Source organism: Schistocerca americana, chromosome 1 (assembly GCF_021461395.2).
Source record: "Schistocerca americana isolate TAMUIC-IGC-003095 chromosome 1, iqSchAmer2.1, whole genome shotgun sequence".
In the NCBI taxonomy this organism is placed as follows: domain Eukaryota; kingdom Metazoa; phylum Arthropoda; class Insecta; order Orthoptera; family Acrididae; genus Schistocerca; species Schistocerca americana.
Window position 1 is genome coordinate 552,130,232 of NC_060119.1, and position 26,947 is coordinate 552,157,178.

A 26,947-nucleotide genomic window follows, 5' to 3' on the forward strand; every position below is an offset into this window, starting at 1 on the left:
TTTTCCCTTAAAATTTTACAATTTAAAGAGAATAATTACAAAACTGAGTGATATGGTCCAAATTAAATTGCAATGTTAGTTCTTGAGGAAATAGAAAAGAGTTCAAAAAATCTTCGATGTTTGTTCCCTCTCGAATATGACTTGTATGGCGGGTTTATTTTGTAAATCAATTTCATCAACTAACATATTTTATTTAAATAACATTTTTCAAACGTATTTACCGTTCCCAAGATACAGTGATCCAAAAATTTGTATTTTCAAAACAATACTCTAGGTCGATTGTCTAGAAAAACGGCTCGATAAATTTTATTTGGAAAATTTTCCAAATCTACTTTACGAATTGTTCTTAACATCGTTGCAAACAATTTCAAGTTCATTAAAATACTAGTTGTCTAAATATGAAAAAAACATTAGAAAGATTTTGCCACTAGTCACTCCCAGAATAACGTAAGTTCGAGAAGATGTGTGTATTGTTCGTGCACTCATGTTTTTTTTTAACTATATTCATCAGAAAATTTCCTTTGATAATGCTTCTCTAGAAATTTCTTTAAATTTGTGTTATTTTGTTTTCTCAACTGTGTTCGATTCAAATTGAGCTCTTACCAAAACGGATTAATTTGTTACAAGTCCTGAATAACTTTCCAACAGGTTTTGATGAGTTATGAACCCCCGATTGATAGTTATGGATACAGTACCGTTCTGCCTGTACCGCAGGACGGTTCTTGCCGTCAATAACGTTATTCCTTTTGTAGGACCACACTGCATTTCGCTACTTACCGAAATTCATTTCGTTACTGCAATAACGTTACACGGCATAACGTTTCAACCCATAATAACGTTATTCCAGTACCGTTATTTCTTTTCTGTTACCCAATATTGTTACGTTATGTATCGTAGTTCATTTCGTTACTGCAACAACGGTAAACCATATAACGTTTTAATCCATAATAACGTTTTCCGGCACCGCAGGACAACAACGGCACTAGTACAAGTGGAACGTGTAACCGTTTAATTGATAACGGGCCCGTATAACGTTACTGATGTGTTACATAAGTTACGGATCTTCGTCTGAAGCGCTACAGATTCTCACAACGTAATTATTGTTGCAGCTTCACTTGATGAGGCAGCAGAGATATGTGCGACTACAGCAGAGCGGGTATAACATTTCTGAAGTATTTGGACCGGTCGATAAATCCTGTCTTCCCTGTATCTGTGACGTGAAATTTCAACGAGATAACACAAGAACGCATGTTCTTCGTGCTGACCTCCCCAACGCAGTGTGTGCCGGACTGTTGCCTTGGCCACCGAATTCTGCAGATCTCCTAACCACTGAAAGCATACACTGAGGAGCCAAATGTACGCCCAGTTGTTGTACGGCTTCTTGGGCCATCTTATTTAGAAGTGATCCTATTTGGCACGGATTCGACAAATCCTTGCTAGGTTTCCGCAGGTATTTGCCATCAGACTTTTGTGCACAGGTCAAGTAATTTCCGTACATTTTGGAGCGGTGGATTTAAGGTGTGAGGCTGGCCCCAAATAGCATCTAGATGTGATCCACTGGTTTCTGCTCTGGAGACAATGGAAGTCAATAGATCAGCATGAGATCACTATCAGCGTGACTGTCATGCACCTCAAACCACTGAACCACTGTAGCATGACTTTTACCTTGAGATACGAAATTTATTCTGCTGGAATATGCCATTCCTGTAGGGGGGAGGGGGGGGGGGGGGGAAGACATAAAGTACGAAGAAATGCAGGTGGTCTGCGATAATGTTGACGTAATCCACTACTACCAGAAGTCTTATGGAATGTCCAATGAGTATCCCCGAAAGCATAATACTGGTTTAATAATGGCTGAAATTTTTACGATATATTCTTAAAATATCCTAATAACCTTGAAAATTTTCTTGATATCTGTATCTACGTGAAGTCCGATGTGAGGAGAAAATGTTGTTTATAAAGTGACATAGAACAAAGAAATATGCTGTAAAGTGTCCGTTATCATCACAAGGGGTCTGAGTACCGTATGTTGTTGAAATAAAGTACATGCAAAACTTTTTTGCGTGAAAATTCAGCCTGAGGTGTAAAACTGGTTTTGGCTTATTTCAGTTTCACATAAGTAAACTGTCAATATTTTACTGACGCAAACGAGTGATATGCTCTATTGCAGCAGTGAAAAGAAGGGAAACCAGCGGGAAAATGCACCTATCGGAGCACAAAAAGAAGCGAATATGCTATTGTTTAAAAGACTGTGACAGGAAAGTGGAGTACCAGCTGTCACATTCTACCTTCCTCAGCACCTTTAAAAATTTTCCACAAGATTTTTGCATGCGAAGATAATGCGATTTTTATGCTGAGATAGGAGGAGACAATGGCAGTGGAAAAGAGATGGAAATGTAATAAACACTGGAAGATAATAGGCAGCGGTTGCGATGTAGAAATAGTGAAGGAGACAATGACAGTGTGACAAAAAAAAGGGACTCAGAGGCAGTGGACTATAGTTGACAGTGACAGAGCAGTGCTTGGAAAAGAGTGAAGGAGGTAGTGCCAGTGGGACAGGAACAAAGAGAAGGAGAAAGCAGAAGTGGGTGAGAAGATGTGATAATAAGAAACAGAGTCTATGGTAGTGACAACAAGGAAGAAAGATAGCCGGAAGATACAGCATCAGTGGGAATGAATGAATGAGATAGGTAGTAATGGACAGAACAATGGTGATCGTGGCTGTGAGACAGGAGACAGTGATAGGTAGAGAGACACAAAGAGAGAATGTGCATGAGCAGGGCTGAATGAGTAAGTGTTTACGGGCATTTGGGAATACATGGGTATGAGCGACTTAAAAGCGATGGAGAAGTGCTTCAAAATGGTTCAAATGGCTCTAAGCACTATGGGACTTAACATCGGAGGTCATCAGTCCCATAGACTTAGAAATGCTTAAACCTAACTAAACTAAGGACATCTCACAAATCCATGCTCGAGGCAGGATTCGAACCTGGAGAAGAGGGTGTGAGCGAGTTAAGGTAGGGGAGAGTGTGGGAGTGAGAGGTGAACTGCATGTTAAAAAGAGCGCGAATGTGCTCGTTTGTCAAAATTTAAAGTTGACGAGGAAGGCAGAATAAGGCAGCTGGTACCCCAGTTTTCAGTCAGAGTCTTTGAAACCGGAGCATATTCCTCATTGTTTGTGCTCCGATAGGAGCATTTTTCCCGATGGTCCCGTGCACGGAGGTGACGGAGGTCATGGGATGTCTCCCAAAATCGTGTCGGATCTCCTTTTGCCCGGCTTAGTGCAGTAACACGACGTGGCACGGTTCCAAAAGTCATTGGAAGTCACCGCAGAAATGTTGAGCCATGTTGCCTCTATAGCAGTCCATAACTTCGAAAGTGTTGCGAATGCAGGATGTTGTGCACTGACCTCCTCATTATGTGCCATGAATCATCGATGGGATTCATGTCGAGCGATATGAGAGGCTAAATCGTTCGCTTGAACTGTCCAGAATGTTATTAAAACCAATCACGACCAACTGAGGCCCGATAACATGCCAAATTGTCATTCATAGAAATTCCGTCATTGTTTAGGAACATGAAGTCTATGAATGGCTGCAAATGGTGTCCAAGTAGCCTGACAGAACCATTTCCTGTCAATTATTGGTTCAGTGGCTCAGAGGACCCAGTACATTCCGTCTAAACATAGCTCACATCATCATGGAGTCAACACCAGCTTTCACTGTGCCTTGATGACCACTTGGATGTACGGCTTCGTTGGGTCTGTGCTACGCTCGAATCCTACCATCAGCTCTTATCACTTGAAATCGGGACTCGTCTAAACAGGCCACGGTTTATTAGTCGTCTAGTGTCCAAGCAGTATGGTGACAATTCCAGAAGAGGCGATGTCGTGCTGTTAGCAAAGGCAGTCGCACCGGTCATCTGGTGCGTTTTCACGGCACTGTCGTCATACGTCCCACATTGATTTCTGCGGTTATTTCACGCAGTGTTGCTTGCCTGTTAGCGCTGATAGCTCCACGCAAACCCTGCTGCTCTCGGTCGTTAAGTGAAGGCTCTTGGCCACTGCGTTGGCTGAAGCAGGAGGTGATCCCTGAAATTATGGGCACAGTCTTGACCCTATGGATTTCGGAATATTGAATTCCCTAACGATTTCTGATATGCAATGTTCTAGTGTCCAACTACCACTCCGCGTTCAAAGTCTGTTAAATCGCGTCGTGCGGCCATAATCATGTCGGAAGCCTTTTCACATGAATCATCAGAGAACAAATAACAGCTCCACAAATGCACTGCACTTTTATACCTTGTGAATGCTATACTGTATTTGTCCACATCGCCATCCCATTACATTTGACATCCCAGTGTATACGCACAATAAGCAAAATTTCGTTATTTGCTATATTTCGCGGCGTTACAATTTTAATGGACAACAGTGTGTAATTGTACAATGATGGATAGATGAATAAACATCTACATCTACATACATACTCCGCAATCCACCATACGATGCGTGGCGGAAGGTACCTCGTACCACCACTAGCATCTTCTCTCCCTGTTCCACTCCCAAACAGAACAAGGGAAAAATGACTGCCTATATGCCTCTGTACGAGCCCTAATCTCTCTTATCTTGTCTTTGTGGTCTTTCCGTGAAATATAAGTTGGCGACAGTAAAATTGTACTGCAGTCAGCCTCAAATGCTGGTTCTCTAAATTTCCTCAGTAGCGATTCACGAAAAGAGCGCCTCCTTTCCTCCAGAGACTCCCACCCGAGTTCCTCAAGCATTTCCGTAACACTCGCGTGATGATCAAACCTACCAGTAACAAATCTAGCAGCCCACCTCTGAATTGCTTCTATGTCCTCCCTCAATCCGACCTGATAGGGATCCCATACGCTCGAGCAGTACTCAAGGATAGGTCGTATTAGTGTTTTATAAGCGATCTCCTTTTCATATGAACCACATCTTCCCAAAATTCTACCAATGAACCGAAGACGACTATCCACCTTCCCCACAATTGCCATTACATGCTTGTCCCACTTCATATCACTCTGCAATGTGACGCCCAAATATTTAATCGATGTGACTGAGTCAAGCGCTGCACTACTAATGGAGTATTCAAACATTACGGGATTCTTTTTCCTATTCATCTGCATTAATTTACATTTATCTATATTTAGAGTGAGCTGCCATTCTTTACACCAATCACAAATCCTGTCGAAGTCATCTTGTATCCTCCTACAGTCACTCAACGACGACACCGTCCCGTACACCACAGCATCATCAGCAAACAGCCGCAAATTGCTATTCACCCAATCCAAAAGGTCATTTATGTAGATAGAAAACAACAGCGGACCTACCACACTTCCCTGGGGCACTCCAGATGATACCCTGACCTCCGATGAACACTCACCATCGAGGACAACGTACTGGGTTCTATTACTTAAGAAGTCTCCGAGCCACTCACATACTTGGGAACCAAACCCATATGCTCGTACCTTAGTTAGGAGTCTGCAGTGGGGCACCGAGTCAAACGCTTTCCGGAAGTCTAGGAATATGGCATCCGTTTGATACTCTTCGTCCATGGTTCGCAAGATATCAAGTGAAAAAAGGGCGAGTTGCGTTTCGCAGGAGTGATGCTTTCTAAAGCCGTGCTGATGCATGGACAGCAGCTTCTCTGTCTCAAGGAAATTCGTTATATTCGAACTGAGAATATGTTCGTGAATCCTGCAACGAACCGATGTTAAGGATATTAGTCTGTATTTTTGAGGATCCGTCCTTCTACCGTTCTTATATACAGGCGTCACCTGCGCTATTTTCCAGTCGCTCCGGACTTTACGTTGGGCAAGAGATTCAGCTATCTGCATTCGCTGCGTGATATCATGAGGCAGTTGTTGACTGTGTGCGTGTGGCCCGCAGCACCGCGACGGGCCGGATGGCATGGCGAGCGCGCCGCAGCAGCCGCGCCGGCCTCCGGACGAGGGCGAAGACGAGGAGGAGCGCCAGGCGCCCCCGCGTGGCGGCGCTGGCGTCGCCGGCGGCTGTGGCAGCTGCGAGTGCTGCGAGGCGGGCTCAGACGGCCGCGGCCGCTGCTGCGAGCAGCATGCGCTGCTGCCCCACGCCGACGCCGACGCCGACATGGGCAACGGCGCCTCCGGACGCGCTGCCGCCGCAGGGGCCGCCAAGCTCAGCGCCGGCGCCGGCGACCACCTGCGCCGCCTGCACCTGCACCACCAGTCGCCACCGCCGCCGCCGCCGGCCGTCGTCTTCCCGGACGACTACGAGTACCTGCGCGGGCTGGTGCCGCAGCTGAAGCGCGAGATTAAGGAGCTGGAGGGCAAGACCGACTCACTGGGCGCCGAGGTGGTCGACCTGCGCCGACAGCTCGCCACCAAGGAGCAGCAGGTGCTGCGCCTCCAGCGCGAAGTCCACAAGCTCAAGGTAGACGCGCAACTGCCCTCGCTATTATTGCTTCATTCTGGCTTGCCATAAATCTTCCTTTACTGACTGGCTTGTTTTGAAGATCGCGATAGTCCCTCTATGTTACGACACTGATCTTTGGCGTTACCCGAGATCTAGGCTAGACTGAAAGGTGACAGTCGTGAGTTGGTGAATTCAGTGAATGTGTGATGACAGTATTATATACATGCACTAACACTGATTCCTGCTATCTGGCTCTGAGCGTCTTCTTTCTAATCTCCTTCAACCTTTTCGCTTCCCTCCCAGGGGAAAGAATCATACTGTTCTGAAAGATACGATTTTATGAAAATATCCTTTTACGTTCAGTACATAAAACTGCGCCTCTTCTAGGTAAGTACTGGCCACTTTTTCTCCGTACTTTATGTACAATATCATTCACATACTGCAGTTACATTTATGTTGTTGCTTTACGATCTTTACTCCGAAGACTCATTTGATGCAGCTCTTCATGCTATTCTATCGTCTGCAGGCCTCTTCATCTGCAGGCCTTCTGTATCTGTTTACTGTATTCATTCTTGGTCACACCCTGATATTTTATCGGCCCCACCCCTCCCCACATGCACCCAAACTCCTCTCTAATGCTAAATTCTAATACCAAATTCTCCCCAATTCCATTCATTACAACCTCACTGGTTACGTGATGTACTCACTTAATCATCAGCATTCTTCTGTGCTAGCATATTTAAAAAGTTCTAATTCTCTTCGTGTCTAAATTGTTTATCGTCCATATTTCACTTCCATACGTGTCTTCACACTCTAACACTTAAATCTATATTCGATGTTGAAAACTTTCTCTTCTTCTCTCTACATTGCAGTATACATTTACATCTCGCATCAGAACGCCTTCTATCCCACTAAGATCCGATATTTTCAGGTTTTTAATGTATTTGGACTTGTTGCATACGAGAACATCCCCTATATTACCGTGGGGTTATAGGTACTTTCATAGTTAAAATTCGCTTGACTGTGTGACATTTGAGTCTCCACATTGCTTGATAGCTTCATTGGTCAAAGCTCGCCGGCTGATTCGTATTGTTCAATACTTCCCTTTTCTAATTGCCACCATTGAGTGTAGGAATCCAGGGTGGGCTAGTTGATTTACTCCTTTACTGCAGGAACAAAGTCAGTTTCATACGTCTGTCGTACGCGTTTTTTTAATTTTTATTTTTTAGTCCATGTACAACCGGTACCAACCCTCTATAGTCTCGTTGACGTGCCTGAAAAATTGAATGCTGTAAGTACTGCTAGTGATCATACATATCAGTAAGACGCCAGTCTCGAATTCACCGTCTAGAAGGAAGCCAAATGACAAACCCATAACACTTGAAAGCTGTTAGTGCTTCTACTGTTGCTGCTACGGGTGGGAGTAATCTTGTGGTACGTTCGCCAAGCAGAGTCCCACACTCTGAATGATTCCCATTGTCGACCACCTGGTCTGGACCAAATCTTGGGGTAGTAACGGCATTCAGTTTTCGTGGCATGCTATACACGCTGTTTAGGTTACGTATTCTTTAAGTCAATTATACACGGATTAAATACCAAAGTGATTTGCATGACACAGCTGTATGGAGAAGTTAATACTGTTACTGGAATTAATACCTTTCGCAAATATTAGCGAGTCTGATGTTTCACCCATTCATGAAAATATGTCAGTCTCTATGCTGTCATTATCAGAAGACTGAAATGGTCTGGATGAAAGTACATTGCAGCGTGGATGTAAATGAAGTTTTTGGCGCGAAGAAGGCAGCCTAATAAAATTAGAGCCATGTGTAACAGCAAGTTGCGTCATAGAGAATGATACAATGTGGATATAATCCCAAACTAAAGTGACGTGTTTCACAATAACTTTCCTGTACAAGTGCTTCGTCTCTGTTTGAATCGCGGAAGGTTTATATACCACATACATCGGCTGTAATGGATAGTTATGGCCGTGATAAGTGGGTATTTAGGAGGCACCAGCAGTGTCATCATTATTGCTGCCAACTGCCGAAATACGAAGCAACTATATACGAAGGCTTCCGCGGCTATTGTCACATTCAATAATCTTTTTCTGGGTTTTGTGACCGCATAGACAATATATATATAAAACTACAGACGTTTCGGTCCCTGTTGCAAGCGACTTCTTCAGAGTGGTGTTTTTTTTTTTTTTTTTTTTTAATCTGCAGGCATGGCTGTTATCTAATTCTGATGGCTGTTAAGCATAAAGAGAAGGGATGTTAGAAGTCTTTATTGGTGTTTTTATTATTTCTTTTCATTGGTGGAAACCCGACGTTTTGATTGGGGTTTGCATTACTGCTTGTGATTGGTGGGAATTGGCGAATGGAAAACTAGGCGGCAGCTGTGACGTGGCGTTGTGTTTCTGCTTTCTAGCGCCGGCAGAGGCGCGCCAGTACTCTATGTACCTGCGGCCGCTGCGGTCTCTCGCGCACCTGTATGTGTTCCTTCACGTGAGTTATCGTCCCGTAGCGCTGTTATTGCTGACAGCCAAGACGTAGGAAGTCGGTACCCGTCTTCTCTGTTCATGTTGGCCGGAAGGCGCAAGCACTGCTAAAGCAAACTAGAAAGAGTTTCGACACGGCCAGAAGACTCATCCCAGAAGTTCCACAGGCACCAAGAATATATGGTGTTCCGAAGGTCTATAAAGAGCCCATTCCTTTACGATCTACTGTGAGTACAATTAATTCACCAACGTACAGTCTAGCAAAGGAACTGGCTTCAAAGCTCCGACATTTGGTGGGCAACACAAATTCGTACGTTAGAGGCTCCACCCATATTGTGCAGCTTTTAAAAGAAAAATATATCTCGGCAACAGACCCGATGGTTAGCTTCGACGTAAAGTCTTTATTCACAAATGTACCGGTACAAGACACCTTGAACATCTTAGATGAACGTATGGCACCCGATATCTACGATCTAGTGCGCCACTGTTTAACGACCACCTATTTTAGGTGGAAAGGGGAATTTTATGAACAGACAGATGGTGTAGCTATGGGCTCCCCTCTCTTGCTTGTTTGCAGCGGACAACTTTATGGAAGCATTTGAAGAAACAGCGCTCTAGTCCACACAATTACGCCCAGAATGTTGGCTACGGTATGTTGACGATACTTTAGTTATCTGGCCACATGGAGACGAAGAGCTACGAAGTTTCCTCCAACACCACAACCAGCAGCACAACAGAATCCAGTTCACTATGGAGATAGAAAAGAGTGGGGTGCTGCCTTTCCTCGACTTGGAAGTGTACAGAAAACCTGGGCCATAGAGTGTATAGGAAGCCAACCAGTACTGACAGGTACCTTCTTGCCTCCTCCCGTTTTATTTATTTATTTATTTATTTATTTATTTACACGTCAAGTTCCGTAGGACCAAATTGAGGAGCAAATCTCAAAGGTCATGGAACGTGTCAGTACATGAACTTACAACATAAAAGTAATAACAGATAAAAATAAATGTTCGTGAACCTGAAAAAAAGTCAGTCCATAAGTTTAAGTAAACGCTATCAGCAATACAATAAGAATCAGCTTAATTTTTCAAGGAACTCCTCGACAGAATAGAAGGAGTGACCCATGAGGAAACTCTTCAGTTTCGATTTGAATGTGCGTGGATTACTCCTAAGATTTTTGAAATCGAGTGGCAGCTTATTGTAAATGATTGCAGCAGTATACTGCACACCTTTCTGCACAAGAGTTAAGGAAGTCCGATCCAAATGGAGGTTTGATTTCTGCCGAGTATTAACTGAGTGAAAGCTTCTTATTCTTGGAAATAAACTAATATTGGTAACAAGAAACGACAATAAGGAATATACATATTGAGAGGCCAATGTCAAAATACCCAGACTCGTGAACAGAGGTCGACAAGAGGTTCGTGAACTCACACCACTTATTGCCCGAACCGCGCGTTCCTGAGCCAAAAATATCCTTCTAGAATGGGAAGAGTTACCCCAAAACATAATACCATACGACATAAGTGAATGAAAATAAGCAAAGTACTAATTTACGTGTCGAAGTGTCACTCACTTTTGATACCGTTCGAATAGTGAAAATGGCAGTATTAAGTCTTTGAACAAGATGCTGAACGTGGGCTTTCCACGACAGCTTACTATCTATCTGAACACCTAGAAATTTGAACTGTTCAGTTTCACTAATCATATGCTCGTTCTGTGAGATCCTACGCAGAAGAAATCCACTTTGCACACTTTAACCCAGAGGGCTCACAGGATCAGCGATAAGGAACATATAAAAGGTGAACTACAAAACCTCAAGTCCATTTTTGGTGCCAATGGTTATGGAATGAAAAAAATTGATAAAACTGTGGCGACAAGGAATGACGGCAGTAGAGGACAGCAAAAGGAAGCACAAAACATCGCTCTATTACCATATGCTCAAGGTGTCTCTCAACGGGTGGGCAAGATCCTCCACCGCGCAGGCATCAAGCCGATTTTCCGAAGCAGCGACAAAATAGATGATGTTCTTCTCACAACGAGAGATGTAGTTGACAAACTACATGCTGCTGGAATTTACGAAATCAGGTGCGAATGTGGATTAGTGTATGTAGGCGAGACGGGGCGACACATCAGCACACGGATATCTGAACACGAAAGATATATCCGACTAAGGCAGCACACCAGGATAAGTGCGGCAAACAGATTGATTTTGGTGAAGCACGCGTACTGGCGAAACAGCCTCTTACTTTCAGGAGGAAGATTAGAGAGGCAATAGAAATAGCCAAGCGACTGGCCAACATTAACAGAGAAGACGGGTACCGACTTCCGACGTCTTGGCTACCAGCAATAACAGCGCTATGGGACGATAACTCACGTGAAGGAACACATACAAGCGTGTGGGAGACCGCAGCGGCCGCGGGTACATACAGTACTGGCGGGCCTCGGCCGGCGCTAGAAAGCAGGAAAACAACGCCACGTCACAGCTGCCGCCTAGTTTTTCATTCACCGATTTCCACCAATCACAAGCAGTAATGCAAACAACAATCAAAACGTCGTTTCCACCAAAGAAAAGAAACAATAAAAACACAAGTAAAGACTTCTAACATAACCTCCACTTCATCCTTAACAGCCTATCAGAATTAGATAACAGCCATGTGTGCAGGTATATAAGAAACAAAGTTTTCTTATTCAGCAGTAAACAAAAACACCCTGAAGAAGATCGCTTGCAACTGGGACCGAAATGTCGGTAGTTTTATGTATATTGACAGTGCGATCACAAACCCTGAAAATTTTTGTTGAATATGAAGCAACTAATTGTGCCCCAGTCTAGTGAGGTATGTTTAACTTTTATCTATTGGTGTGAAGAAGATTAATTAATGAGGTGCCGATGTATACGCCTCTTTCAGGTTTTCAGGTGGTGTGCAAACAATCTTATGGAAAAAATAACAATGTCTTTTTTATATGCTGCAGTTGAAGCTTGTGTGTGTGTGTGTGTGTGTGTGTGTGTGTGTGTGTGTGTGTGTGTGTGTGTGTGTGCGTGCTCGTGTGATAGTCTGGGAATTTGGATTCTTCAGATTGTAAATGATATTGCCCTGGGCCGTTTGAAAAGGGAAGGTTAAGCAACGTTTGCGTACAGACTACATTCATTTCTGATGTACATGTTGCTTTAATGCGTAGATTCGGAACCCTACTGAAAATAGGGCTGATCGTAAATTATAATCTAGGCTGTCAACTGTCACGTCGCTTCAACGACGCTGTCGATATCCATTACCAAAGTCGTAAGTTGCCCGATTGCTTCCGATGGTTTTATTGACTATTTTGCTTGAATTGTTGCCTCATGTCGTAGTGAAGCGGCATCACAATATTTGTAGACAGCGTTATCGGACAAACTAACTTCTGAGCTACAAGTACCACTTCCATAACCGTATGCTTAACTGAATCTGCCGGCCGCGGTGGTCTAGCGGTTCTAGGCGCTCAGTCCGGAACCGCGCGACTGCTACGGTCGCAGGCTCGAATCCTGCCTCGGGCATGGATGTGTGTGATGTCCTTAGGTTAGTTAGGTTTAAGTAGTTCTAAGTTCTAGGGGACTGATGACCTCAGAAGTTAAGTCCCATAGTGCTCAGAGCCATTTGAACCATTTAACTGAATCTGCTACTTCCACTCTTCGACATAAGTAACTCAATAAATATGCTATAATGAAAAAGGGTGAATTAAACAGTTTCTGAATAACACTCGATTTATTAAGTCTTGAGTACTTAAAGAGGGTCCCTACGTCGACTTAAAAGTCCACTCACTTTATGCGAAGACTATTCACCTTTTCGCTGGAGCTAGCCTTTGCCATTTGATGTTAGTCTCGGTCGCCGAAAAGAAAAATATTCTGACTCATGCTGCGCGATACTAACAAAAGACAGATTCTTCGTGCCCCTGCGGGGTGCCACACCCCGACTCGTACTTGTTCATGAGCTCACCCCTCGGACTAACTGCCTACGCCCCTTTCACGCAGACGTCAAAGGCTCTCTCCACTACCAGGCCAATGCGACATCCCCGCCCACCTGTGATCTCGTGTCTAGCAGACAACGGCAATGGCAGCATTCGATTCATCTTAGTGGTATCGATATCTGCACTCCTACGAAGTACATCTGGCAGCTGCCCGCAATACAGGGAGCAACAGCAGTGACTAACGAATTTCGTTTCTTCACACAGCTGACTTTCTCCCATTCCTCAATTCTGTTTCTTCATCATTTGTAATTCATTGAATTATGAGAGGGGCTGATAATATATGGCATTCTAAATGTCTGCTTCTCATGTGGCGTCGTTCCTGTACACAATCGAGATCTGAACAATAGTGAATGGGATCAATTCGCCTACTTAGAATTTGGCAAAGTATCTAGCCTGCAAATTAAGACGTCAAGGTGGCAAGACGGACTCTTATGGGAAGAACTCGACGCACTTTATAGAACCTCTAAAGGTAGAGACAATTTTACCTACGGACATCATGGTCAGCTTTGACGTGAAGTCACTGTTTACGAACGTGCTAGTAGATGAAACTATCCGCCGCGTCCTTCAGGAGCATGTCCCACCAGACATATGCGACCTGGTTCAGTTCTGCCTGACTTCAACATACTTCAAATGGAAAGGAAAATACTACGAGCAGACAGACGGCGTAGCAATGGGGTCTCCCCTGTCTCCGCTGGTAGCCGACATATTCATGGAAGCCTTTGAAGCAACGGCCCTCGGTTCAGCTCCTTTACGCCCACGTTGCTGGTTCAGATACGTGGACGACGCGTTCGCTATATGGCCTCATGGTGAAGCGGAGCTACACAAGTTTCACGAATATTTGAACAATATGCACAGGAAGATACAGTTCACGCTCGAAGTAGAAAAGAATGGTGCAATTCCATTTTTAGACGTCGAAGTATACAGGAGAACGGAGGGCACACTGGGGCACAGAGTATATCGCAAGCCTACACATACAGACAGGTATCTGCACGTCCAATCCTACCACCAACCAGTGCAGAAGACCTCTGTCATCCGTTCTTTGGTAATCCGTGCGCAGCGCCTAAGTGATGCTCAAAACATCACACCTGAGCTTAAAAGGCTACGCACAACGTTTCTAGCCAATGGCTACAGCCATAAGTCGATCCACACAGGCTTGTCGACGAATACAAGTAAGCAAGATAAGCAAGAAATAGACAAACTGCAACCAGCAGTGCGCTTAAAAAATGGTTCAAATGGCTGAGCACTATGGGACTTAACTTCTGAGGTCATCAGTCCCCTAGAACTTAGAACTACTTAAACCTAACTAACCTAAGGACATCACACACATCCATGCCCGAGGCAGGATTCGAACCTGCGACCGTAGCGGTCGCGCAGTTCCGGACTGTAGCGCCTAGAACCGCTCGGCCACTACGGCCGGCAGTGCGCTTACCTTATGTGAAAATTGTTACTGATCGAATAGGCAAACACCTTCGCCGCGTCGGGGTGCAGCCTGTCTTCTATAGTGGTCGTAGGATCCAGGGCGTGCTAGGCTCCACTAAGGACAAGGTGGATGCATTACACACTGCAGGCGTTTACAAAGTGGATTGCGAATGTGGAGGGGCATACATCGGCGAGACTGGGAGGCCAATAGCAACGTACATTCAGGAACACTAGCGCTATTTTCGTCTAGGGCAACACAACAAATCCGCAGTGACAGAACATCAGCAAGATTATGGAAAAGAAATAAAATTCAACGAAGCCTGTGTGTTGGCCAAGCAGCCAGTTATGACGAAACGCAAAATCAGAGAGGCCATCGAAATACTTAAACTCCCTAATAACATGAACAGGGAGGATGGACTCAGGCTTGCCCCATCTTGGCTGCCAGCAATCAGAGCCCAACAGACCGCAATGTCAACACGAGGCACGGGCACTACCGGCGAGCAACGGCCGCCGCGCGGCCGACGTCCAGCAGTTGGTAAACAGCAGCCAGCTTCTCATTCGATGGTGACCACCAATCATGGCACAAAACACAAGAGCCAATAGACAACAGAGGTTACGTTCTCCCTCCACCGCAATAACATATTAAAATAAAGTTCCCTCTCCTTCTCCCTTAACTGACCAATGAAACTAACTACCTTTTTAAAATTATGACGTAAATGCATGCGCAGTGAACAATAACAACAAAATATAAAGGACCCTGCATAGCTAGAACGCACCATTAGACCCAGAAGAAGGCCGCTGCAACCGTGGCCGAAACGTTGGTTTTTTTCTCCAGCAGCAGCAGCAGCAGCAGCAGTAGTTTTTACATTATGACGCGGTACCATACCCAGAAAACTTTTGTGTCGAGATCTGAACAGTTTGTAGATACTATCTCCGATACTGACTGATAATACAGCATGTCGATTTGCAGGGTTGCTTCGACGTATGAAAATTTCTTCTTAATATTACGTGTGACAGATGTAAACTAAGCGAAACGAGAGAACTTAGGTTCAACAAGAATGTACAGGGGTCAGCCAGAACATCATGACCGCTGCCCACCGCGACGCTGGATGCCGCCTGGTGGCGTTGCGGGCAAGTGACGAGGTAACCAAAGTATGTAAGCGGAGCAGACGCGGAAGGGGGATTACCCCAGCGAAGATAAGGGCTGCAAATGGGGAAATCCATTGAGATAAGGGGCTTTGACAAAGGGCAGATTATTATTACGCAGAGACTGTGAACGAGTATCTCGAAAACGGAGAAGTTGGTCGAATGTTCAGGTGCTACCGTCGCGAGCATCTACGCAAAGAGGTAGGACAGTGAAACTACCACTAGGCGCTAAATGGTTGGATGTCCACGAGTCTTCACAGAACGTGGGGTACGGAGGCTTGCCAGCTCTGTAAAGTACGATATATGCTGCTCTGTGGCATCTGTGCCGAAAGAGGACAATGCTGGTGCACGCACAAGTGTTTCGACTCCGCTCATCGTATATTGTCGAACATGGAGTTCCACACCAGACCACCCGTATGTGTTCACACGTTGACTCAACTACGTCGTCAATTACGGTTGCAGTGGACATGGGACCGTCGGAATTCGACTGTCGATCGATGGAAACGTGTGGGCTCTTCGGGTGAATCACATTTTTGCTACACTAAGTCGATGGTCATCTCCTCAGCCGCCGTCACAGGGGTGAACGGCGGCTCGAAACATGCAGCGCGCCACCAACGCAGGCTCGTGGGAGCAGTAGTATGCTATGGAAGACATTATCCCGCGCTTGTATAGGATCTGTGGTAGTAATGGGAGACACGCTGACAGCTGCGAACCACCAGCATCCTTTCATGATCGATTCTTCCGCTACGGCGATGTCATCTTTCAGCGGTATATCTGTCCGTGTCTCGGAGCCAGAACCATGCAACAGTGGTTTGAGGGTCATTGTAGTGAACTCACGTTGATGTCTTGGAGACCAAGTTCGCCAGTGTAAATCCCATGGAACCCATCTGGGTCGCTATCGAGCGCCATCACCGAGTATGCAAATCAGCGGTCCGTTGTTTACGCGAATTACATGACCTGCGCGTAGACATCTAACGCCACATAGCCCCACAAACCTACCAACAAACTGTCGGATCCCTAGCACGCAGAATCAGTGACGTATTTCGTTCCAAAGACGGACAAACAAGCTATTGAGCAGGTGGTCATAATGTTTTGTCTCATGAGTGTACATCTGATATACGTCAATAATTATTATCAGTGAAACACGAAATATTTTTCCTTGCTCAGTGGACAAGCAACTGAACGAGTCAGAGATTTACAAACTAAATTTGCTAACAATTAACCACGGCAAAACTTTTGCGTGGTTTAGGGAGTACATCCAGTACACCGTTTTCCAACACCGAAAAAATTATTCAGTCAGTGACACAATGGAAACTTTGCAACTCTTTTCCATGATTGGAATAAGAATGACAGTTTGAGCCTGGGGAAAAGCAGCTTCGTTTGGTACCATTAAAATAAAAACTTGAAGTATTAGTGACAAATTTGTAGAAACCTGCACATTTTGCTGACACAGAAGTGGTACGTTGGAATACCTAATAATTCATTATTCATCGTAACTAATCAAATTAATCTAGAAATATTGGTTAGTCCACAGTGCTCGTACAGTGTGCTAATAGCACCTTACTGTCAATAATTAGCATACTGAATAAAATAATTTGTCAAAAGACAATCATGTATAACTTTGACGAGGTGATGTAGCAATACTGATGTAAGCTAGAAGGAGACTGAGTTAATTATTAAGGCAAATAATTTATGACGAAAGATTCACGAGGGTATGATGTATTATCAAATAGGCTTATGAAAATCACAGTGCATTAGCACTACATTCGGTCACCTGTCCTTCGCGTCTCCCAGCTGCTAACATTTGCTAGACGTACTGAGGTATTAATGAGCAAAATAACTTTATCTCTTTGCCCTTTTCGTAATGTAGACAATTAGAAATTAATTTCCTCACACATCCTCATTGGCAGTGTGATCATATATTACATAAAAGCACCCTGTTTTAGAGAGACGACGATGTTAAATATTTCGATGATTGATTGTGTCGTGTAGACGATAGGTACTACGATTAGGTGAAAAGTAATCTTACTTTTTACGTATGAATGCAATGTTTGTGCATCTGAATGTCGTGTTTCAACCTTTGTATTGCTCTCTACGTATAGCAGCATTCTGTGCTTATCGCCGTACATAATAGAAAATGTCCTGCGTGATTCAGTGACTTATCATCGCCCAGCCCAAACCACTGTGAATAGAAACTTGAAATTTGGAGAGGATGTTGGTCCTATACCGCAGGCATCGTTTAAGGAGAGGCTTTTCGAAATTCCACTCCTAAGAGGGCGAAATAGGGGTTAAGGTTTTTGAAAATATTCTGTTATTAAGGCAATTTTGAAGCTAGAGCTAGGAAAATTGGTAGGACTATTTGGTTTCTTGGTAAAAAATTAAAAAATACGTTTTACTGCATTTTTGGAAAATCATCTTCTGCTGCACAGAGTAATCATTACTGTCGATAAAATAGGTATCTCGTTTATATGAGAGTCCATATGCAGGAATATCCGTTCGAGATGAGAGAGTTCAGTACCGAATGTAAGACTGGCGCTAATAACTATACAATGATTTATCCGATTTCTTTATCGCTTTGTTTAACTCGCTATACAAAATTAAATTAAAGTCATTGGATTACTTTAATTATGCAGTGATGGCCAGCCAAAGCGTCACTAACTCTCTTATAGTGTGTAGTTGTTGTGTACATAGTTCTGCGTAGTCAGCGCGTACACAACTTTCCCACTAGAGCGCGCCCCGCTAAGCACAACAGCGCAGGGGCAGCGCTCGTGCGTCTCCGCACTACGAGATGGCGCTGCCTTAGAGATGGACCAAATTCTGCTTCCGCTGATCCGCATATTAATATGTAACGCAGCCAATGAGATTGCTGCTAACGTAGAACCTTTTCATCCTCGCGGATCACACTCGTGCAGTGATACCTGAATGCGCGAGTAATTATAATGAGTGTACAGACCTCCGATTAGTCAGTCTGCATTAGCCTGTACGAGTCTGCATTTGTCTGCACCAGTCTGTACAAGTCTATAGTCTAGTTTCAGTCTGCGCCTAATAACATTACCGTATTCCTGTACATAGCCATGAAGATAAATGTATAGACACTTTGTCAAGTATCAGAGATATGTGAGAATAAGATTAACATACCAAGACCAAAGGAACGTCAGATTGTCAATTGTAAACAGCATCCAGAATCAAGTTACGTAATGTCTATGCTTTTTATTATTTTAATAAATGTGTGTGAAAATTAATCAAGTTCGGTTTAAAGTTGGTCACCGTCAATCTGCTACTCTAAGCATGCAAGTGGCATTTCTACCGTCTGACCTAACGGCAGAAGATAAACACACGACGATAAGACCACGACACATATTGCTGACACTCGCCTACTTCGTCAGAGCGACAAGTCAGATAATCTGATGGTGTGTGTACCGAAGGTCTTACAGTACGCACACCACAGTAGATTTACACATGAGCAGTGGGCGTAACAACACACAAATTCGATGAAAGAGAAAGAAAATCTGTGCTGATATTGCAAGCTACACGAGCAAAGCTGTGGCGCCAAGCTAGTTGTTCAGTATGGAACGAGAAATACGTCATTCGTACATGACCATCCAGCGCCAACAGAAACCTAAGATTATATAATTTATAAGGATGCACAAGTGTAAGCGTTTCTTTTTTTTCTATTTTCGACTTATAAATTTTTCATCACTCAGTTTCCTTGGGACCACGTGAGCCAGAGCTACTTGGTCATCGAACGCGTCAGTACATAGTTTACAGAGTGCTGTTTAGAAAATTTATATAAACAAATAGTTCTATAATTAATAAAACACAAAACAAATTGTATACTAATACATGACACATTACAGTGAAAAGTTCTCAACTACTGCAGCGATCTCATGTACAAAATAGGAGTAGTCCAGGAGGAAACCTTTCAACTTGGATCTGAATGCTTGGGGTTTATCAATCAGCTTTTTCAGCTCTGCTGGAAGGTTATTGAAAATGAAACCCGCTGAGAACTGTACATCTTTGTCTCCACTGCTTAAGGAAGTGTTATCCAAGTGCATATACTTTTTCTGTCTAGTGTTCAATGAAAGAATGTTGTGGTCTCTTCTGACGAGTTAATACTGTCAACAACAATTTCCATTACGGAATATACTGCAGGGACGGCAGAGTTATAATTCCGGGGCACCTGAACGACGGCTTGCACCAAATTCGCGAACTAACACAGTAGATAAGTCTAATCGCCGTTTTTTTTGAGCTAGTAAATTTTTTGGTGAGTGCGCAGAGTTGCCCCAGAGGTATAACATCTTACGAGACAACAGAGTGAAATCAAGCGAAGCCAACAGGTCTACAGACGTTAAAGTAACCTCTGGCGTGCCACAGGGGAGTGTTATGGGACCATTGCTTTTCACAATATATATAAATGACCTAGTAGATAGTGTCGGAAGTTCCATGCGGCTTTTCGCGGATGATGCTGGAGTATACAGAGAAGTTGCAGCATTAGAAAATTGCAGCGAAATGCAGGAAGATCTGCAGCGGATAGGCACTTGGTGCAGGGAGTGGCAACTGAACCTTAACATAAACAAATGTAATGTATTGCGAATACATAGAAAGAAGGATCCTTTATTGTATGATTATAAGATAGCGGAACAAACACTGGTAGCAGTTACTTCTGTAAAATAGCTGGCAGTATGCGTAAGGAACGATTTGAAGTGGAATGATCATATAAAATTAATTGTTGGTAAGGCGGGTGCCAGGTTGAGATTCATTGGGAGAGTCCTTAGAAAATGTAGTCCATCAGCAAAGGAGGTGGCTTACAAAACACTCGTTCGACCTATACTTGAGAATTGCTCATCAGTGTGGGATCCGTACCAGGTCGGGTTGACAGAGGAGATAGAGATCAAGAGAAGAGCGGTGCGTTTCGTCACAGGGTTATTTGGTAAGCGTGATAGCGTTACGGAGATATTTAGCAAACTCAAGTGGCAGACTCTACAAGAGATGCGCTCTGCATCGCGGTGTAGCTTGCTGTCTAGGTTTCGAGAGGGTGCGTTTCTGGATGAGGTATCGAATATATTGCTTCCCCCTGCTTATACCTTCCGAGGAGATCAAGAATGTAAAATTAGAGAGATTCGAGCGCGCACGGAGACTTTCCGGCAGTTGTTCTTCCCGCGAACCACACGCGACTGGAACAGGAAAGGGAGGTAATGAGAGTGGCACGTAAAGTGCCCTCCGCCACACACCGTTGGGTGGCTTGCGGAGTATCAATGTAGATGTAGATTGTGTTTCAGTGTCAGAAACACCAGATCGTACTTACAGAGAAGTTAGCAGCATTCAGTTTCTGCAGATGTTGAACGTGACGCTTCCAAGAAAGTCTTGCATCTACCCTCAGTCCTACGAATTTAAAATGATCGACTTCATTGACTCTTTGAACAACCTTGGACAATAAAATTTCACTTTTATAAGAGTCACTTGCCAGGAACTAAACGTTGCGTTTGATGCAGTTACGCGTTAATCTGTTCTCTGAGGTCCATTTGGTTGGTGCATAAAGTCGCAGCGTTTTTCCATAAGTTTAATAAACACGTGTATATAACAGGGACCTTACTCATCAATAATATCTTCCCGTCCAATACTTCAACAGTCTGCCAACGCTGGGGGAACTCTTCGATTCGGCGCCACCAGAAATCGCGTGGTTCTGAGGCGAAGAACTCGTCGAGCCAAGTTTGGAGCGCATTTTCATCCCTAAAGGAAGTTCCTTGAAGGCCGTTCGACAGAGAAGGGAAAAGGTGAAAATCTGCGGGAGTAAGACCAGCTGAAAGAGGGTGCAGAATTATTTCCAACCCAACTCCTGTGTAGAGTTTTTGGTCAGTCTAGCAGAATGCGGGCGGGCGTTATCGTGGGGTTGTTGTTGTTGTTGTTGTGGTCTTCAGTCCGGAGACTGGTTTGATGCAGCTCTCCATGCTGCTCTATCCTGTGCAAGCTTCTTCATCTCCCAGTACCTACTGCAACCTACATCCTTCTGAATTTGCTTAGTGTATTGATCTCTTGGTCTCCCTCTACGATTTTTACCCTCCACGCTGCCCTCCAATGCTAAATTTGTGATCCCTTGATGCCTCAAAACATGTCCTACCAACCGATCCCTTCTTCTAGTCAAGTTGTGCCACAAACTTCTCTTCTCCCCAATCCTATTCAATACCTCCTCATTAGTTACGTGATCTACCCACCTTATCTTCAGCATTCTTCTGTAGCACCACATTTCGAAAGCTTCTATTCTCTTCTTGTCCAAACTGGTTATCGTCCATGTTTCACTTCCATACATGGCTACACTCCATACAAATACTTTCAGAAACGACTTCCTGACACTTAAATCTATACTCGTTGTTAACAAATTTCTCTTCTTCAGAAACGATTTCCTTGCCATTGCCAGTCTACATTTTATATCCTCTCTACTTCGACCATCATCAGTTATTTTACTCCCTAAATAGCAAAACTCCTTTACTACTTTAAGTGTCTCATTTCCTAATCTAATCCCCTCAGCATCACCCGATTTAATTTGACTACATTCCATTATCCTCGTTTTGCTTTTGTTGATATTCATCTTATATCCTCCTTTCAAGACACTGTCCATTCCGTTCAACTGCTCTTCCAAGTCCTTTGCTGTCTCTGACAGAATTACAATGTCATCGGCGAACCTCAAAGTTTTTATTTCTTCTCCATGGATTTTAATACCTACTCCGAACTTTTCTTTTGTTTCTTTTACTGCTTGCTCAATATACAGATTGAATAACATCGGGGAGAGGCTACAACCCTGCCTCACTCCTTTCCCAACCATAGCTTCCCTTTCATGTCCCTCGACTCTTATAACTGCCATCTGGTTTCTGTACAAATTGTAAATAGCCTTTCGCTCCCTGTATTTTACCCCTGCCACCTTCAGAATTTGAAAGAGAGTATTCCAGTTAACGTTGTCAAAAGCTTTCTCTAAGTCTACAAATGCTAGAAACGTAGGTTTGCCTTTTCTTAATCTTTCTTCTAAGATAAGTCGTAAGGTTAGTATTGCCTCACGTGTTCCAACATTTCTACGGAATCCAAACTGATCTTCCCCGAGGTCCGCTTCTACCAGTTTTTCCATTCGTCTGTAAAGAATTCGCGTTAGTATTTTGCAGCTGTGGGGTAGCATCACTTAACGCAGTCTTCCTGGTCGTGGCTCTTGGACTGTGTCTGCAAGACGTCTCAGTAGCTGACAACAAATGTCAGCAGTGATGGTTACACCTCGGGGAAGCAATTCGTAGTACAGTGCGCAGTCGCTGTTCCACCAGATGTATAACACTATCTTTTGTGGACGCGCGCAGGTTTTTGTACGGAGAATGGCTGCTTTGTTTGGGCTCAGCCATTCCTTTCTTTTCCTTATGTTACCATTAAGACATCATTAGTCTCCATCAGTAACGATAACTGATGACGAGCAAGCGGAGATGCACATATGGCCACCCGCTGATTTTTATGATTTTGGCTTGCGGTGCAGATTCACTCGATTTGTGAACCTTCCCCATTGCATGCAAACGTCGCTCTGTGATGGAATGGCGACATTTCATCACATTCGCGAGTTCTTGAGTAGTCTGACACGGGTCATCGTGGATTAATGCGTTTAAACAATCTTCGGCAAGCCCCGAAGATATTACTAAACGTGGAGAGTCGCTAATATCAAAGCGATGCTCCTTAAGACGAGAAAACCATTTTCCTGCCGTGCTCTGTCCAATGGCACGAACACGGTGCAAATGTTTCTGGCTACCTGCACTGCGGGTACCTCTCTATTAAACTCAAACAGGGGAATACGTCGGAAATGTTCCATTTGCCCACTTGGCTTCCACAGCTCCACTCACAAAATCCAGATGACAAAAGACAATAAGTAGACTCAAATGTCATCAGTAAACTACAAATAAAAAATGGCAATCGATAACTGAAACCACAGCAACCGAAATACCAACCAGTAAAACGAGAACATCACGAATTTATGCGCCAACCTAAGACATTACCTCCATCATTTCCATCAGGTTCCATGTCTTTCACAATAACAGTTGAGTCATCTGCAAAGAGCGAAATCTCTGAGTGACATGTCACGTGTAGTGGTAGGGCCAAGAAAAGAGACCTGTCTCCCCTCCCCCTCCTCCCTTCTCCCTCCCTTCTTTCTCATTCACACACACACACACACACACACACACACACACACATTACTGCAATCAAATTCAAACCTTTTCCCTGATTGTTGACGCTGGAGGGCAACCTTCTGCTTCCTATGATAAGTGAACCATTGTTGACATTTCTCCCTAGTCCATAACGTTCTAACATATGGAGAGGTATTACATGATCCACACCATCAAATGCTTTTCTTAAATCGAAAAAGCACCTACTGTCTTCAATCGGCCGTTCCGTCCTAACTAAAATAGCAGTCGCGTTGTCGGACATTTGCAAGTTTTCTTGACGACTGACGGGTAAGCCTGTGATGTAACGATTGCAGTTTGAGCTCTGAGGACTGTCCCAGCTCTAAAGAGTAAAAACTACATAAATGTTGTACTATGAGACAAGGAAGTTGCTTGAACTGCAAATAACCCATTGCGACTATTGATCTCTGACTTCAAAATCGTTTGACCCCGTTACTTGCAAACGTCGTTTATGCTAGAGATGTCCTTGCTGGTTCACCAAAGTTCTCGACAAAATATTCTTCGAAGCTTGTAATTCACTGGTATGTTGACAAGTGTTTCAATAATTGCATGAGTAGGATTGAAAAGTAAAATGCTGATTGATGTTAGAACTAATCATATACATATATCCTGTAGACTGATTCGTTCCACATCATTTCGACGTTCTCCGTGTTTCTATATAGACGGCTACAGATTTCTTCCAATTTTCTCTGTCCATACATCCGGCTTCGTGTGGCTGCCGTGTCCTGCATCGCACATTAAACACATGCCTGCAAGTTTCCGTAAAGAGTAATTCTCCTTCTTCGACAACCAGTCATAAACTGTGAGCTGTGGTAGACCCCGGCATGGACACATCACGGAAGATTGGGCATTGTTTTGTAGCCCCACAAACGTCAAAAGACAGCTTTTTTCTATGAAACATAAGAGGCGTACAAATATGTCCCCTACTACTCATTCAGGACCTCGTATTCCCTGCGATATTCATTTCCGATAGTTAATTCCTTCTCAAAATATCAAGTGCAGTAACCCTTAACATTTGTGCGCCTGTTAAGCTAAATGTTGGGCACCCAGAGACAAATGCCAATATATTGTCTAGTCAGCGGGAAACTGACCACCAGATGTCTCGAGAGCGGACTCGCGAGTGTAAAAGGAGGCGAGGAGTATTACGTTGGTGGTGGAGGATCAATAACAACAGAATGAGTCAGGAAGAGCTCAGGGGCTCGGAACGTGATTGAGTCACTGGATGCCACTTAATAAATTAGGAATGTTCCAACCCTTTTTAGGCTGCCCAGATCGACTGCTGTTGATGTGATTGTAAAGTGAGAACGCGAAGGAGCAACTACGGGTAAACCCAGACCAGGTAGATCTCATCTACCGACGGACGGTGACGGTCTATCGATGCTAAGGGCGGATTTAAAAATTGGGGAAAAAAACCCGCAGAAGGAACCACTCGTGAGTTCCAGAGTGCTACCACTAACCGCCATAGTGCAATGACTGTGCGTAAAGAGTTAAAAAGAATGGGGTACAGTGGTCGGGCAGCTCCTTATAAGCCACACGTTCTTGTATTCCGTTCTGCGTGGTGCTTGAGGTGTTATAGAGAGGGGCACACGCGCGCCGAACACTGGATGACTGGAAACGAGTGCTTTGGGTTGATGATTCATGCTATGTCCTTTGGTAGTTCGATGGAAGCATTGGGTTTAGCGAATGCGTGGAGAAAGTTACCTGCCACCATGTGTTCGGCCAACAGTGATCTACGGAAAAGATGGTGCTACAGCATGGGGGTGTTTTGCTTGGTTAATGAATGATACAATCGGTGTGCTTAAGGAAACGGTAAGTGAGGAGAGATTTTACAGCACTGTGCGCTGCGCACAGTAGAGGAACAATTTGGGGGCGATAATTGTTTCTAACAGCCTGACTATTCAGCCTGTCATTAAGCACCATCTGTGAAGCAATGGTTTGTGGGTAATAACGTTCCTGAAATGGACTGTGCTGTCCAGAGTTCCGAACGGAATCCAGTGGAAGATTCTTGGATGAATTAGAATTCAACTTCGCTCCAGTCCCCATCTGCAAAATCACTGTCTTCTCTGTTATTGGTTCTTGAGGAAGAATGGGCTGCCATTCCTCTATAGACGATCAGTCACCTCACTGAAAGTGCCTTTAACAGAGTTCAGTCTGTGAGGAGGCGAAAAGTTGATGCACCAGATATTAATGTTTGGACACACCAGATATTAATGTTCACTATTAATTGTCAGGATACTTTTGATCAGATATGGTATTTTTTAATGCTGTAAGTGAATTAAGGGATTCGGAGAAGGCGTCGCTGGTCCACAGTCGGCTCCTCTTCAATAATATCGAATGCCAGGTTCCACTGGACGCATCAATATCCTCAGTGCCTTATTCCGACAGCCCACAGCACAGCAGATAAATCTACATTATATAACGACTCCTTTTCTTACTAGGCTAATTACTGCTTAGCTCTACAGGGCCATTATACTGAAATGTTTCCCTGTCTTTCTATTTGTGTGAGTGACTGTGTGTTCACTGTTGTGGGTAAATACATACAGCGTACACAGGGCGGTGTGTGAAACTGATGGCGATTACAAGCTTCTGCTGTTGTAGAAATCTGCTCCAGATGCTGCAGATACCGTGTTGAGCCGAAAGTGGTAACCAAAATACGGAGAAATATTCTTCGGGGCTCTGTTGCATAGCAATCAGATTGCTTTCAGTTCTGAGAAATGTCCAGTTACTATTGTGGATTTGAATGATCCATGAAGTGACTTCTTTTCCGAAGAAAACATCGAACTATTTCACTAGAACTGAACGCTCCCGTCGGAACTGTTCTCAACTGGTGTTTATTAGTAAATCACAATAGCAGTACATCGCTGGGTGTATAATAAGACGTACCTTCTTGAAATGAACAATATTTTATTGTTCTTTTAACTGATTTCCTTCCATATGCACTTATATTTTACAATGTGAATCAAAAACTCGCAATGGCGTCGATTTTTTACATCACAAGAATGGCTCTCCTCCCCTAAAAAATTACTCTTATCAAGAACAAAAGAACTCTATATCCTAAGAATAATTATGTGAGCGCTGACCGCCACAGAGTAATAAACAATATCTTTGTCTCTCTATCGCACTGTCACAGCAAGTTACGCTGCATGATACATCATAATTAGACAGATTATGCGAAACTGAAACCGCACCTCTCCCCTCGTTGCTACATAAATTATATTAATGATTTTTTTCCATTACCAGGATTCGAACCAGAAGTCTGCGTGAAAC

General features: G+C 43.9%; 1 protein-coding gene across 1 annotated transcript in view; it reads left to right on the plus strand.

Moving 5' to 3' along the window:
- The first annotated feature begins 6,186 nt into the window (after positions 1-6,186).
- The window catches only part of LOC124606087 (cGMP-dependent protein kinase, isozyme 1), a 583,031-nt gene continuing 562,270 nt past the window's right edge, over positions 6,187-26,947 (plus strand). Inside the window, exon 1 of the mRNA XM_047138062.1 lies at positions 6,187-6,433. The gene's annotated coding sequence lies outside the window, so the exon portion shown is untranslated. The remainder of the gene's footprint in view (positions 6,434-26,947) is intronic.